The sequence below is a fragment of the Hyla sarda genome, unplaced genomic scaffold (assembly GCF_029499605.1).
Source record: "Hyla sarda isolate aHylSar1 unplaced genomic scaffold, aHylSar1.hap1 scaffold_934, whole genome shotgun sequence".
NCBI classification, from domain to species: domain Eukaryota; kingdom Metazoa; phylum Chordata; class Amphibia; order Anura; family Hylidae; genus Hyla; species Hyla sarda.
Genome location: NW_026610964.1, coordinates 73,875 through 87,308, shown reverse-complemented (window position 1 = coordinate 87,308; position 13,434 = coordinate 73,875). Strand labels below are relative to the sequence as shown.

Genomic DNA, 13,434 nt, shown 5'->3' with positions numbered 1-13,434 from the left:
GCGGCCAGACACAAGCAGAAGCAGAAGCAGCAGAAGCAGCAGCAGCACCACCTTTTGCTTTTTGGCTGCAGAAGCAGCAGCAGCAAGGCCCACAGGGCTGGCTAGCTGGCTAGCCAGCAAGCAAGCAGGTAGCAATGAAAGTAGGAATCTTTCTTTTTAACCCTGTAAGGGGGTGGTGCACTGTACCCGAAGATACTGCCATATCGGGTCAATGCATAGGGCGACGGAAGCAAGCTTCGAAATCAGCCCCCGTTCTCAAAAATCCATTTAATATATGGTCCCCAGATAGGGGACGTATCAGATATTAAACTGATAAGAACAGATACTACACTTGATCTTAGCCAAAAGGCCGAGAAGCGATAACCGTGAAAGGGGCGGGCCCAACAAGGTCCCCTTCATGGGCACTATCACTGCTTGCTGTCAGGGAGGCTGCCAGACAATTTTCCATGCACACTCTGGGCTGGGGGGCAGTCAACCACCAGTACACACAGCAGAACCTAAACCCATACCATTATTGCTAAGCAGCAAGACAGGGGCCCATTGCACTCCCACGGGGCCTTTTTAAATGCAATCCATAACCCGGATTTGCCAGGAACCCTTCTTACTCCTCCTACTTGCATGTGACACTGGGCTTAGGATCTGCATAGGAAACACACACACAAGCACACACCTACCTTTGTTGCCTGCAGATGCCTCCTTGGCTGTCCCCAAACGGTATCAAACCAACACCCACGGGAAGCTGTAAGCATAGAGGACATGCCTGCACCCCATTGGACTTACCTGTGTGGGTTAAATCCGGGTTATTTGACAACCTATGGCGGTGATGGTTCTGCTCAGGCAGAGCAGTGCTGATGCTCCTCATAAAGCTGTCGCTGCTGTGAAGGTTCTAGGTGACATCACAAATCCCTATGGTTACATACACAACAAAGCTGGGTTGTTGTTGTTTACACTCTGCAAGGCCTGTGGAAGTGAGTGACATCATAGCACTGTAGTTCTGAGGGTTGTAGATGGATGCAACAATCTCCTGTTGCTTCTATGAAGGCCGTAATAGACGACATCACCAAACAGCTCCATAGTCACATACACAGCAAAGGAGAGATGTTGTTTACACCTAGTGATGTCAGTGGTATTGAGTGACATCATAGCACAGTGCTAAGGCTCCTGGGCCTGGACACAGCAGCGGCTGCAATATCTCAACGGAGAATACGTTTATATATATGTGTGTGTGTGCGCGTATATATATATATATATATATATATATATATATATATATATTTCTCCGCCGAAATCACTTTTAAACCCATTTCCACCTTTTTTTCCCTTCTCTTCCTCTTACTTTTTTTTCACGTTTTTTTACGTTTTTCTCCTTTTCGCCTCTTTTCTGGGCGTATTATTCTTCTTTTTCTTCTTTTTTTTCGTCTAATGCATACCCCATCAGTGCAGCAATGCTTATTCAATACCGCCAGCAGATGGAGACACTGGGGGATAATTTTCTAAGGATTTATACTGATTTTTCCTGTCTGAATTTGTCGCACAGAAAGTTGCAGGCCAAATATGTGCGACATTTCTGCGACTTTAGCTTCTAGAGCATTTTTACAACATTATACATAGGTGCTGAATACATAAAAAGCGACTGTTCAGCGACAGACAAGTCGCATCGGCTGAAAGTAGGCCAGAATGTCAGTCCATGTTGGAGCAGGTTTAGATACAGTCTAAAGCATAGATCTCAAAGTCTGTGCACAGAATTTAGCAAGGGCCTCGCACCTTCTGATGCATCAGGTAGGTGCACAATAGCATAGCCTAACCCTCTGTACTTTGGTCTATATTGATGCGGGACATAGACAGCCAGCTGATGACCAATCCATTAGTGCAATGGATGGCTGGAAGCATTTGTCTTTGCCTTTGCAATACCACAGAAGCAATGCATGGTCAATGTACAGCAATGACACACCTGTGTGAACAGCCAGGAGACCCCCCCCCCCCCCCCCCATGTTATGTTACATAGTTACATAGTTAGTACGGTCGAAAAAAGACATATGTCCATCAAGTTCAACCAGGGAATTAAGGGGTAGGGGTGTGGCGCGATATTGGGGAAGGGATGAGATTTTATATTTCTTCATAAGCATTAATCTTATTTTGTCAATTAGGAACATTCAGCACCCACCCGCTATCAAGGCAGCTGCCTATCATGTCATGCCCTACCTGCACAGGTGTGCTGGCTACTCAAATGATCCAATTAAGGAGGCCATTTAGTCAGCAGCAGCAGAAGTCCTGTGCCTGGACGCTCCAACAGCGGCCAGACACAAGCAGAAGCAGAAGCAGCAGAAGCAGCAGCAGCACCACCTTTTGCTTTTTGGCTGCAGAAGCAGCAGCAGCAAGGCCCACAGGGCTGGCTAGCTGGCTAGCCAGCAAGCAAGCAGGTAGCAATGAAAGTAGGAATCTTTCTTTTTAACCCTGTAAGGGGGTGGTGCACTGTACCCGAAGATACTGCCATATCGGGTCAATGCATAGGGCGACGGAAGCAAGCTTCGAAATCAGCCCCCGTTCTCAAAAATCCATTTAATATATGGTCCCCAGATAGGGGACGTATCAGATATTAAACTGATAAGAACAGATACTACACTTGATCTTAGCCAAAAGGCCGAGAAGCGATAACCGTGAAAGGGGCGGGCCCAACAAGGTCCCCTTCATGGGCACTATCACTGCTTGCTGTCAGGGAGGCTGCCAGACAATTTTCCATGCACACTCTGGGCTGGGGGGCAGTCAACCACCAGTACACACAGCAGAACCTAAACCCATACCATTATTGCTAAGCAGCAAGACAGGGGCCCATTGCACTCCCACGGGGCCTTTTTAAATGCAATCCATAACCCGGATTTGCCAGGAACCCTTCTTACTCCTCCTACTTGCATGTGACACTGGGCTTAGGATCTGCATAGGAAACACACACACAAGCACACACCTACCTTTGTTGCCTGCAGATGCCTCCTTGGCTGTCCCCAAACGGTATCAAACCAACACCCACGGGAAGCTGTAAGCATAGAGGACATGCCTGCACCCCATTGGACTTACCTGTGTGGGTTAAATCCGGGTTATTTGACAACCTATGGCGGTGATGGTTCTGCTCAGGCAGAGCAGTGCTGATGCTCCTCATAAAGCTGTCGCTGCTGTGAAGGTTCTAGGTGACATCACAAATCCCTATGGTTACATACACAACAAAGCTGGGTTGTTGTTGTTTACACTCTGCAAGGCCTGTGGAAGTGAGTGACATCATAGCACTGTAGTTCTGAGGGTTGTAGATGGATGCAACAATCTCCTGTTGCTTCTATGAAGGCCGTAATAGACGACATCACCAAACAGCTCCATAGTCACATACACAGCAAAGGAGAGATGTTGTTTACACCTAGTGATGTCAGTGGTATTGAGTGACATCATAGCACAGTGCTAAGGCTCCTGGGCCTGGACACAGCAGCGGCTGCAATATCTCAACGGAGAATACGTTTATATATATGTGTGTGTGTGCGCGTATATATATATATATATATATATATATATATATATATATATATTTCTCCGCCGAAATCACTTTTAAACCCATTTCCACCTTTTTTTCCCTTCTCTTCCTCTTACTTTTTTTTCACGTTTTTTTACGTTTTTCTCCTTTTCGCCTCTTTTCTGGGCGTATTATTCTTCTTTTTCTTCTTTTTTTTCGTCTAATGCATACCCCATCAGTGCAGCAATGCTTATTCAATACCGCCAGCAGATGGAGACACTGGGGGATAATTTTCTAAGGATTTATACTGATTTTTCCTGTCTGAATTTGTCGCACAGAAAGTTGCAGGCCAAATATGTGCGACATTTCTGCGACTTTAGCTTCTAGAGCATTTTTACAACATTATACATAGGTGCTGAATACATAAAAAGCGACTGTTCAGCGACAGACAAGTCGCATCGGCTGAAAGTAGGCCAGAATGTCAGTCCATGTTGGAGCAGGTTTAGATACAGTCTAAAGCATAGATCTCAAAGTCTGTGCACAGAATTTAGCAAGGGCCTCGCACCTTCTGATGCATCAGGTAGGTGCACAATAGCATAGCCTAACCCTCTGTACTTTGGTCTATATTGATGCGGGACATAGACAGCCAGCTGATGACCAATCCATTAGTGCAATGGATGGCTGGAAGCATTTGTCTTTGCCTTTGCAATACCACAGAAGCAATGCATGGTCAATGTACAGCAATGACACACCTGTGTGAACAGCCAGGAGACCCCCCCCCCCCCCCCCATGTTATGTTACATAGTTACATAGTTAGTACGGTCGAAAAAAGACATATGTCCATCAAGTTCAACCAGGGAATTAAGGGGTAGGGGTGTGGCGCGATATTGGGGAAGGGATGAGATTTTATATTTCTTCATAAGCATTAATCTTATTTTGTCAATTAGGAACATTCAGCACCCACCCGCTATCAAGGCAGCTGCCTATCATGTCATGCCCTACCTGCACAGGTGTGCTGGCTACTCAAATGATCCAATTAAGGAGGCCATTTAGTCAGCAGCAGCAGAAGTCCTGTGCCTGGACGCTCCAACAGCGGCCAGACACAAGCAGAAGCAGAAGCAGCAGAAGCAGCAGCAGCACCACCTTTTGCTTTTTGGCTGCAGAAGCAGCAGCAGCAAGGCCCACAGGGCTGGCTAGCTGGCTAGCCAGCAAGCAAGCAGGTAGCAATGAAAGTAGGAATCTTTCTTTTTAACCCTGTAAGGGGGTGGTGCACTGTACCCGAAGATACTGCCATATCGGGTCAATGCATAGGGCGACGGAAGCAAGCTTCGAAATCAGCCCCCGTTCTCAAAAATCCATTTAATATATGGTCCCCAGATAGGGGACGTATCAGATATTAAACTGATAAGAACAGATACTACACTTGATCTTAGCCAAAAGGCCGAGAAGCGATAACCGTGAAAGGGGCGGGCCCAACAAGGTCCCCTTCATGGGCACTATCACTGCTTGCTGTCAGGGAGGCTGCCAGACAATTTTCCATGCACACTCTGGGCTGGGGGGCAGTCAACCACCAGTACACACAGCAGAACCTAAACCCATACCATTATTGCTAAGCAGCAAGACAGGGGCCCATTGAACTCCCACGGGGCCTTTTTAAATGCAATCCATAACCCGGATTTGCCAGGAACCCTTCTTACTCCTCCTACTTGCATGTGACACTGGGCTTAGGATCTGCATAGGAAACACACACACAAGCACACACCTACCTTTGTTGCCTGCAGATGCCTCCTTGGCTGTCCCCAAACGGTATCAAACCAACACCCACGGGAAGCTGTAAGCATAGAGGACATGCCTGCACCCCATTGGACTTACCTGTGTGGGTTAAATCCGGGTTATTTGACAACCTATGGCGGTGATGGTTCTGCTCAGGCAGAGCAGTGCTGATGCTCCTCATAAAGCTGTCGCTGCTGTGAAGGTTCTAGGTGACATCACAAATCCCTATGGTTACATACACAACAAAGCTGGGTTGTTGTTGTTTACACTCTGCAAGGCCTGTGGAAGTGAGTGACATCATAGCACTGTAGTTCTGAGGGTTGTAGATGGATGCAACAATCTCCTGTTGCTTCTATGAAGGCCGTAATAGACGACATCACCAAACAGCTCCATAGTCACATACACAGCAAAGGAGAGATGTTGTTTACACCTAGTGATGTCAGTGGTATTGAGTGACATCATAGCACAGTGCTAAGGCTCCTGGGCCTGGACACAGCAGCGGCTGCAATATCTCAACGGAGAATACGTTTATATATATGTGTGTGTGTGCGCGTATATATATATATATATATATATATATATATATATATATATATTTCTCCGCCGAAATCACTTTTAAACCCATTTCCACCTTTTTTTCCCTTCTCTTCCTCTTACTTTTTTTTCACGTTTTTTTACGTTTTTCTCCTTTTCGCCTCTTTTCTGGGCGTATTATTCTTCTTTTTCTTCTTTTTTTCGTCTAATGCATACCCCATCAGTGCAGCAATGCTTATTCAATACCGCCAGCAGATGGAGACACTGGGGGATAATTTTCTAAGGATTTATACTGATTTTTCCTGTCTGAATTTGTCGCACAGAAAGTTGCAGGCCAAATATGTGCGACATTTCTGCGACTTTAGCTTCTAGAGCATTTTTACAACATTATACATAGGTGCTGAATACATAAAAAGCGACTGTTCAGCGACAGACAAGTCGCATCGGCTGAAAGTAGGCCAGAATGTCAGTCCATGTTGGAGCAGGTTTAGATACAGTCTAAAGCATAGATCTCAAAGTCTGTGCACAGAATTTAGCAAGGGCCTCGCACCTTCTGATGCATCAGGTAGGTGCACAATAGCATAGCCTAACCCTCTGTACTTTGGTCTATATTGATGCGGGACATAGACAGCCAGCTGATGACCAATCCATTAGTGCAATGGATGGCTGGAAGCATTTGTCTTTGCCTTTGCAATACCACAGAAGCAATGCATGGTCAATGTACAGCAATGACACACCTGTGTGAACAGCCAGGAGACCCCCCCCCCCCCCCCCCCATGTTATGTTACATAGTTACATAGTTAGTACGGTCGAAAAAAGACATATGTCCATCAAGTTCAACCAGGGAATTAAGGGGTAGGGGTGTGGCGCGATATTGGGGAAGGGATGAGATTTTATATTTCTTCATAAGCATTAATCTTATTTTGTCAATTAGGAACATTCAGCACCCACCCGCTATCAAGGCAGCTGCCTATCATGTCATGCCCTACCTGCACAGGTGTGCTGGCTACTCAAATGATCCAATTAAGGAGGCCATTTAGTCAGCAGCAGCAGAAGTCCTGTGCCTGGACGCTCCAACAGCGGCCAGACACAAGCAGAAGCAGAAGCAGCAGAAGCAGCAGCAGCACCACCTTTTGCTTTTTGGCTGCAGAAGCAGCAGCAGCAAGGCCCACAGGGCTGGCTAGCTGGCTAGCCAGCAAGCAAGCAGGTAGCAATGAAAGTAGGAATCTTTCTTTTTAACCCTGTAAGGGGGTGGTGCACTGTACCCGAAGATACTGCCATATCGGGTCAATGCATAGGGCGACGGAAGCAAGCTTCGAAATCAGCCCCCGTTCTCAAAAATCCATTTAATATATGGTCCCCAGATAGGGGACGTATCAGATATTAAACTGATAAGAACAGATACTACACTTGATCTTAGCCAAAAGGCCGAGAAGCGATAACCGTGAAAGGGGCGGGCCCAACAAGGTCCCCTTCATGGGCACTATCACTGCTTGCTGTCAGGGAGGCTGCCAGACAATTTTCCATGCACACTCTGGGCTGGGGGGCAGTCAACCACCAGTACACACAGCAGAACCTAAACCCATACCATTATTGCTAAGCAGCAAGACAGGGGCCCATTGCACTCCCACGGGGCCTTTTTAAATGCAATCCATAACCCGGATTTGCCAGGAACCCTTCTTACTCCTCCTACTTGCATGTGACACTGGGCTTAGGATCTGCATAGGAAACACACACACAAGCACACACCTACCTTTGTTGCCTGCAGATGCCTCCTTGGCTGTCCCCAAACGGTATCAAACCAACACCCACGGGAAGCTGTAAGCATAGAGGACATGCCTGCACCCCATTGGACTTACCTGTGTGGGTTAAATCCGGGTTATTTGACAACCTATGGCGGTGATGGTTCTGCTCAGGCAGAGCAGTGCTGATGCTCCTCATAAAGCTGTCGCTGCTGTGAAGGTTCTAGGTGACATCACAAATCCCTATGGTTACATACACAACAAAGCTGGGTTGTTGTTGTTTACACTCTGCAAGGCCTGTGGAAGTGAGTGACATCATAGCACTGTAGTTCTGAGGGTTGTAGATGGATGCAACAATCTCCTGTTGCTTCTATGAAGGCCGTAATAGACGACATCACCAAACAGCTCCATAGTCACATACACAGCAAAGGAGAGATGTTGTTTACACCTAGTGATGTCAGTGGTATTGAGTGACATCATAGCACAGTGCTAAGGCTCCTGGGCCTGGACACAGCAGCGGCTGCAATATCTCAACGGAGAATACGTTTATATATATGTGTGTGTGTGCGCGTATATATATATATATATATATATATATATATATATATATATATTTCTCCGCCGAAATCACTTTTAAACCCATTTCCACCTTTTTTTCCCTTCTCTTCCTCTTACTTTTTTTTCACGTTTTTTTACGTTTTTCTCCTTTTCGCCTCTTTTCTGGGCGTATTATTCTTCTTTTTCTTCTTTTTTTTCGTCTAATGCATACCCCATCAGTGCAGCAATGCTTATTCAATACCGCCAGCAGATGGAGACACTGGGGGATAATTTTCTAAGGATTTATACTGATTTTTCCTGTCTGAATTTGTCGCACAGAAAGTTGCAGGCCAAATATGTGCGACATTTCTGCGACTTTAGCTTCTAGAGCATTTTTACAACATTATACATAGGTGCTGAATACATAAAAAGCGACTGTTCAGCGACAGACAAGTCGCATCGGCTGAAAGTAGGCCAGAATGTCAGTCCATGTTGGAGCAGGTTTAGATACAGTCTAAAGCATAGATCTCAAAGTCTGTGCACAGAATTTAGCAAGGGCCTCGCACCTTCTGATGCATCAGGTAGGTGCACAATAGCATAGCCTAACCCTCTGTACTTTGGTCTATATTGATGCGGGACATAGACAGCCAGCTGATGACCAATCCATTAGTGCAATGGATGGCTGGAAGCATTTGTCTTTGCCTTTGCAATACCACAGAAGCAATGCATGGTCAATGTACAGCAATGACACACCTGTGTGAACAGCCAGGAGACCCCCCCCCCCCCCCCCCCCATGTTATGTTACATAGTTACATAGTTAGTACGGTCGAAAAAAGACATATGTCCATCAAGTTCAACCAGGGAATTAAGGGGTAGGGGTGTGGCGCGATATTGGGGAAGGGATGAGATTTTATATTTCTTCATAAGCATTAATCTTATTTTGTCAATTAGGAACATTCAGCACCCACCCGCTATCAAGGCAGCTGCCTATCATGTCATGCCCTACCTGCACAGGTGTGCTGGCTACTCAAATGATCCAATTAAGGAGGCCATTTAGTCAGCAGCAGCAGAAGTCCTGTGCCTGGACGCTCCAACAGCGGCCAGACACAAGCAGAAGCAGAAGCAGCAGAAGCAGCAGCACCACCTTTTGCTTTTTGGCTGCAGAAGCAGCAGCAGCAAGGCCCACAGGGCTGGCTAGCTGGCTAGCCAGCAAGCAAGCAGGTAGCAATGAAAGTAGGAATCTTTCTTTTTAACCCTGTAAGGGGGTGGTGCACTGTACCCGAAGATACTGCCATATCGGGTCAATGCATAGGGCGACGGAAGCAAGCTTCGAAATCAGCCCCCGTTCTCAAAAATCCATTTAATATATGGTCCCCAGATAGGGGACGTATCAGATATTAAACTGATAAGAACAGATACTACACTTGATCTTAGCCAAAAGGCCGAGAAGCGATAACCGTGAAAGGGGCGGGCCCAACAAGGTCCCCTTCATGGGCACTATCACTGCTTGCTGTCAGGGAGGCTGCCAGACAATTTTCCATGCACACTCTGGGCTGGGGGGCAGTCAACCACCAGTACACACAGCAGAACCTAAACCCATACCATTATTGCTAAGCAGCAAGACAGGGGCCCATTGCACTCCCACGGGGCCTTTTTAAATGCAATCCATAACCCGGATTTGCCAGGAACCCTTCTTACTCCTCCTACTTGCATGTGACACTGGGCTTAGGATCTGCATAGGAAACACACACACAAGCACACACCTACCTTTGTTGCCTGCAGATGCCTCCTTGGCTGTCCCCAAACGGTATCAAACCAACACCCACGGGAAGCTGTAAGCATAGAGGACATGCCTGCACCCCATTGGACTTACCTGTGTGGGTTAAATCCGGGTTATTTGACAACCTATGGCGGTGATGGTTCTGCTCAGGCAGAGCAGTGCTGATGCTCCTCATAAAGCTGTCGCTGCTGTGAAGGTTCTAGGTGACATCACAAATCCCTATGGTTACATACACAACAAAGCTGGGTTGTTGTTGTTTACACTCTGCAAGGCCTGTGGAAGTGAGTGACATCATAGCACTGTAGTTCTGAGGGTTGTAGATGGATGCAACAATCTCCTGTTGCTTCTATGAAGGCCGTAATAGACGACATCACCAAACAGCTCCATAGTCACATACACAGCAAAGGAGAGATGTTGTTTACACCTAGTGATGTCAGTGGTATTGAGTGACATCATAGCACAGTGCTAAGGCTCCTGGGCCTGGACACAGCAGCGGCTGCAATATCTCAACGGAGAATACGTTTATATATATGTGTGTGTGTGCGCGTATATATATATATATATATATATATATATATATATATATATATATTTCTCCGCCGAAATCACTTTTAAACCCATTTCCACCTTTTTTTCCCTTCTCTTCCTCTTACTTTTTTTTCACGTTTTTTTACGTTTTTCTCCTTTTCGCCTCTTTTCTGGGCGTATTATTCTTCTTTTTCTTCTTTTTTTTCGTCTAATGCATACCCCATCAGTGCAGCAATGCTTATTCAATACCGCCAGCAGATGGAGACACTGGGGGATAATTTTCTAAGGATTTATACTGATTTTTCCTGTCTGAATTTGTCGCACAGAAAGTTGCAGGCCAAATATGTGCGACATTTCTGCGACTTTAGCTTCTAGAGCATTTTTACAACATTATACATAGGTGCTGAATACATAAAAAGCGACTGTTCAGCGACAGACAAGTCGCATCGGCTGAAAGTAGGCCAGAATGTCAGTCCATGTTGGAGCAGGTTTAGATACAGTCTAAAGCATAGATCTCAAAGTCTGTGCACAGAATTTAGCAAGGGCCTCGCACCTTCTGATGCATCAGGTAGGTGCACAATAGCATAGCCTAACCCTCTGTACTTTGGTCTATATTGATGCGGGACATAGACAGCCAGCTGATGACCAATCCATTAGTGCAATGGATGGCTGGAAGCATTTGTCTTTGCCTTTGCAATACCACAGAAGCAATGCATGGTCAATGTACAGCAATGACACACCTGTGTGAACAGCCAGGAGACCCCCCCCCCCCCCCCCCATGTTATGTTACATAGTTACATAGTTAGTACGGTCGAAAAAAGACATATGTCCATCAAGTTCAACCAGGGAATTAAGGGGTAGGGGTGTGGCGCGATATTGGGGAAGGGATGAGATTTTATATTTCTTCATAAGCATTAATCTTATTTTGTCAATTAGGAACATTCAGCACCCACCCGCTATCAAGGCAGCTGCCTATCATGTCATGCCCTACCTGCACAGGTGTGCTGGCTACTCAAATGATCCAATTAAGGAGGCCATTTAGTCAGCAGCAGCAGAAGTCCTGTGCCTGGACGCTCCAACAGCGGCCAGACACAAGCAGAAGCAGAAGCAGCAGAAGCAGCAGCAGCACCACCTTTTGCTTTTTGGCTGCAGAAGCAGCAGCAGCAAGGCCCACAGGGCTGGCTAGCTGGCTAGCCAGCAAGCAAGCAGGTAGCAATGAAAGTAGGAATCTTTCTTTTTAACCCTGTAAGGGGGTGGTGCACTGTACCCGAAGATACTGCCATATCGGGTCAATGCATAGGGCGACGGAAGCAAGCTTCGAAATCAGCCCCCGTTCTCAAAAATCCATTTAATATATGGTCCCCAGATAGGGGACGTATCAGATATTAAACTGATAAGAACAGATTTTTTTTGATTGAAAGAGCTTTATTTTCCGTTCAGTCATTACAAGTCGTACAATAAATTACAGTCACACAAAGCATGATAGTACAATACACAGCAAAGGTTCCCTAAGCTATACATCGCACACCATGCTACTCTAACATTCAGCTCAATCCTGCAATATAAAGGCACAAGAGATCAAACAAAAACCAAATAATACAATCTGTGATCGGGGTAGGGGTGTGGGCGACTATGTGGGGGTAGGGAGGGGGGGCGGATCACAGGGCCAAACTGTTGGGCTGTATCTTCAGGGGGACATGGGAGAAGGAGAGGGGTCTTCACTCCTCTTCTTCCTCATCAACGGCCGAGCTGTCCAAGATGGAATAGTCTCTAAGCAGGTTCTTGATGAACCTGCGGCAGTCCCGGGCGGACATGTTTTCCCTGTTGATCACGAGGCGGTTCCTGGCAAGCCACACTGCGTCCTTAAAACAGTTCATAAGGCGCCAGGCCTCCTGGATGGCCTCCACGTCGTGGGTCCCAGGGAACAGGCCGTAAAGCACCGAATGGTACGATAGGCAGCTCCTGGGCACTGAGTCTCTGAGTTCCTGTTCTAGGGCGTCCAACAGACCCTGTGCAAAGGGGCACTGCCAAAACACGTGGAAAGATGTTTCCTCCACGTAGGGGCAACGGGGGCAGTACCGGGTCTTGCACAGGTTGCGGGCATGCATGAATGACCTGAGAGAGAGACCTCCCATGACGGCCATCCACGACAAGTCCTTGTGTCCATTGGTAAGCCGCTTTGAGGCCACATTGTTCCAAACTGTCTCTGCAGTGGCTGCGGGGAGTCCCGGAACCAGCTCGGTCGAGTCCTTAGCTCGGATGAGCTTGTGGATTGTCTTTGGCTTCCATAGGTCTGGTTTCAGTCCTTCCAGCTGGTGCTCCCTCACAAACCTGACAACATCCCCATAGAACCAGGGAGTGTTCCAGTTGTAAGGGATGGAGCTGTCCCACTTGTCCCAGCCCAGCTGTCTCCAGAGGGGCATGAGAAGCAAGCGAGACATGGACCTGCCCGCTGAGCCAGTCTTTTCTACAAGAGTCCGCTGCACCGTGACACATGCAAAGGAGGCCCTCAGCAGAGCGGGGATGTCGGGTATTCCCTTCCCACCCTTGCGGGGTTCCTTGTACATCACGGTCCTCTTGACTCTGTCCATTTTGCCCCAGACGAAGCCAAACACTGTCCGGGTGATGGCCTTGCAAACGGTGGTATGGGGAGGCCAGGCCTGTGCGGTATATTGGAGCACAGGCAAAACTTCACTCCGCAGGACAAGTGCCTTGCCTTCCATCGTGAGCTTTCTGGAGCTCCACAGTCCGATCTTTGAGTTTATCCTTCCTAGTCGGTCTTGCCAAGACTTAAGGGCCGCTCCTTCCTTCCCGAACCAGACTCCAAGAATTTGAATGAAGTCCGGCTTAATAGTAAAGGGGAAGGGGGCGGAAGAAGCCAGGTGCCACTCCCCGAAGAGCATGGCCTCCGACTTCCCGCAGTTGACTTTTGCCCCCGAAGCTCTGCCGAAGTCCTCGCAGGTCTGGACGAGTGCAGTCACCGAACGCTGGTCAGCGCAGAAGACGGTCACGTCGTCCATGTAGAGCGAGCACTTGACCTCGTGGCG

General features: G+C 47.4%; 5 non-coding genes and 1 pseudogene across 5 annotated transcripts; all 6 read right to left on the bottom strand.

Annotated features, from left to right (window-relative positions):
* Positions 1 to 170: 170 nt before the first annotated feature.
* On the bottom strand, positions 171 to 361 carry LOC130350142 (U2 spliceosomal RNA). The gene has a single exon (XR_008887323.1). It is a non-coding gene; the product is annotated as a U2 spliceosomal RNA (small nuclear RNA).
* Positions 362 to 2,462: 2,101 nt separating this feature from the next.
* Positions 2,463 to 2,653, bottom strand: LOC130350141 (U2 spliceosomal RNA). Its single transcript, XR_008887322.1, has one exon. It is a non-coding gene; the product is annotated as a U2 spliceosomal RNA (small nuclear RNA).
* Positions 2,654 to 4,755: 2,102 nt separating this feature from the next.
* On the bottom strand, positions 4,756 to 4,946 carry LOC130350140 (U2 spliceosomal RNA). The gene has a single exon (XR_008887321.1). It is a non-coding gene; the product is annotated as a U2 spliceosomal RNA (small nuclear RNA).
* Positions 4,947 to 7,049: 2,103 nt separating this feature from the next.
* On the bottom strand, positions 7,050 to 7,240 carry LOC130350139 (U2 spliceosomal RNA). Its single transcript, XR_008887320.1, has one exon. It is a non-coding gene; the product is annotated as a U2 spliceosomal RNA (small nuclear RNA).
* A 2,102-nt stretch (positions 7,241 to 9,342) lies between these two features.
* Positions 9,343 to 9,533, bottom strand: LOC130350138 (U2 spliceosomal RNA). The gene has a single exon (XR_008887319.1). It is a non-coding gene; the product is annotated as a U2 spliceosomal RNA (small nuclear RNA).
* A 2,105-nt stretch (positions 9,534 to 11,638) lies between these two features.
* LOC130350165 (U2 spliceosomal RNA) lies at positions 11,639 to 11,814 on the bottom strand (annotated as a pseudogene).
* Positions 11,815 to 13,434: the final 1,620 nt, after the last annotated feature.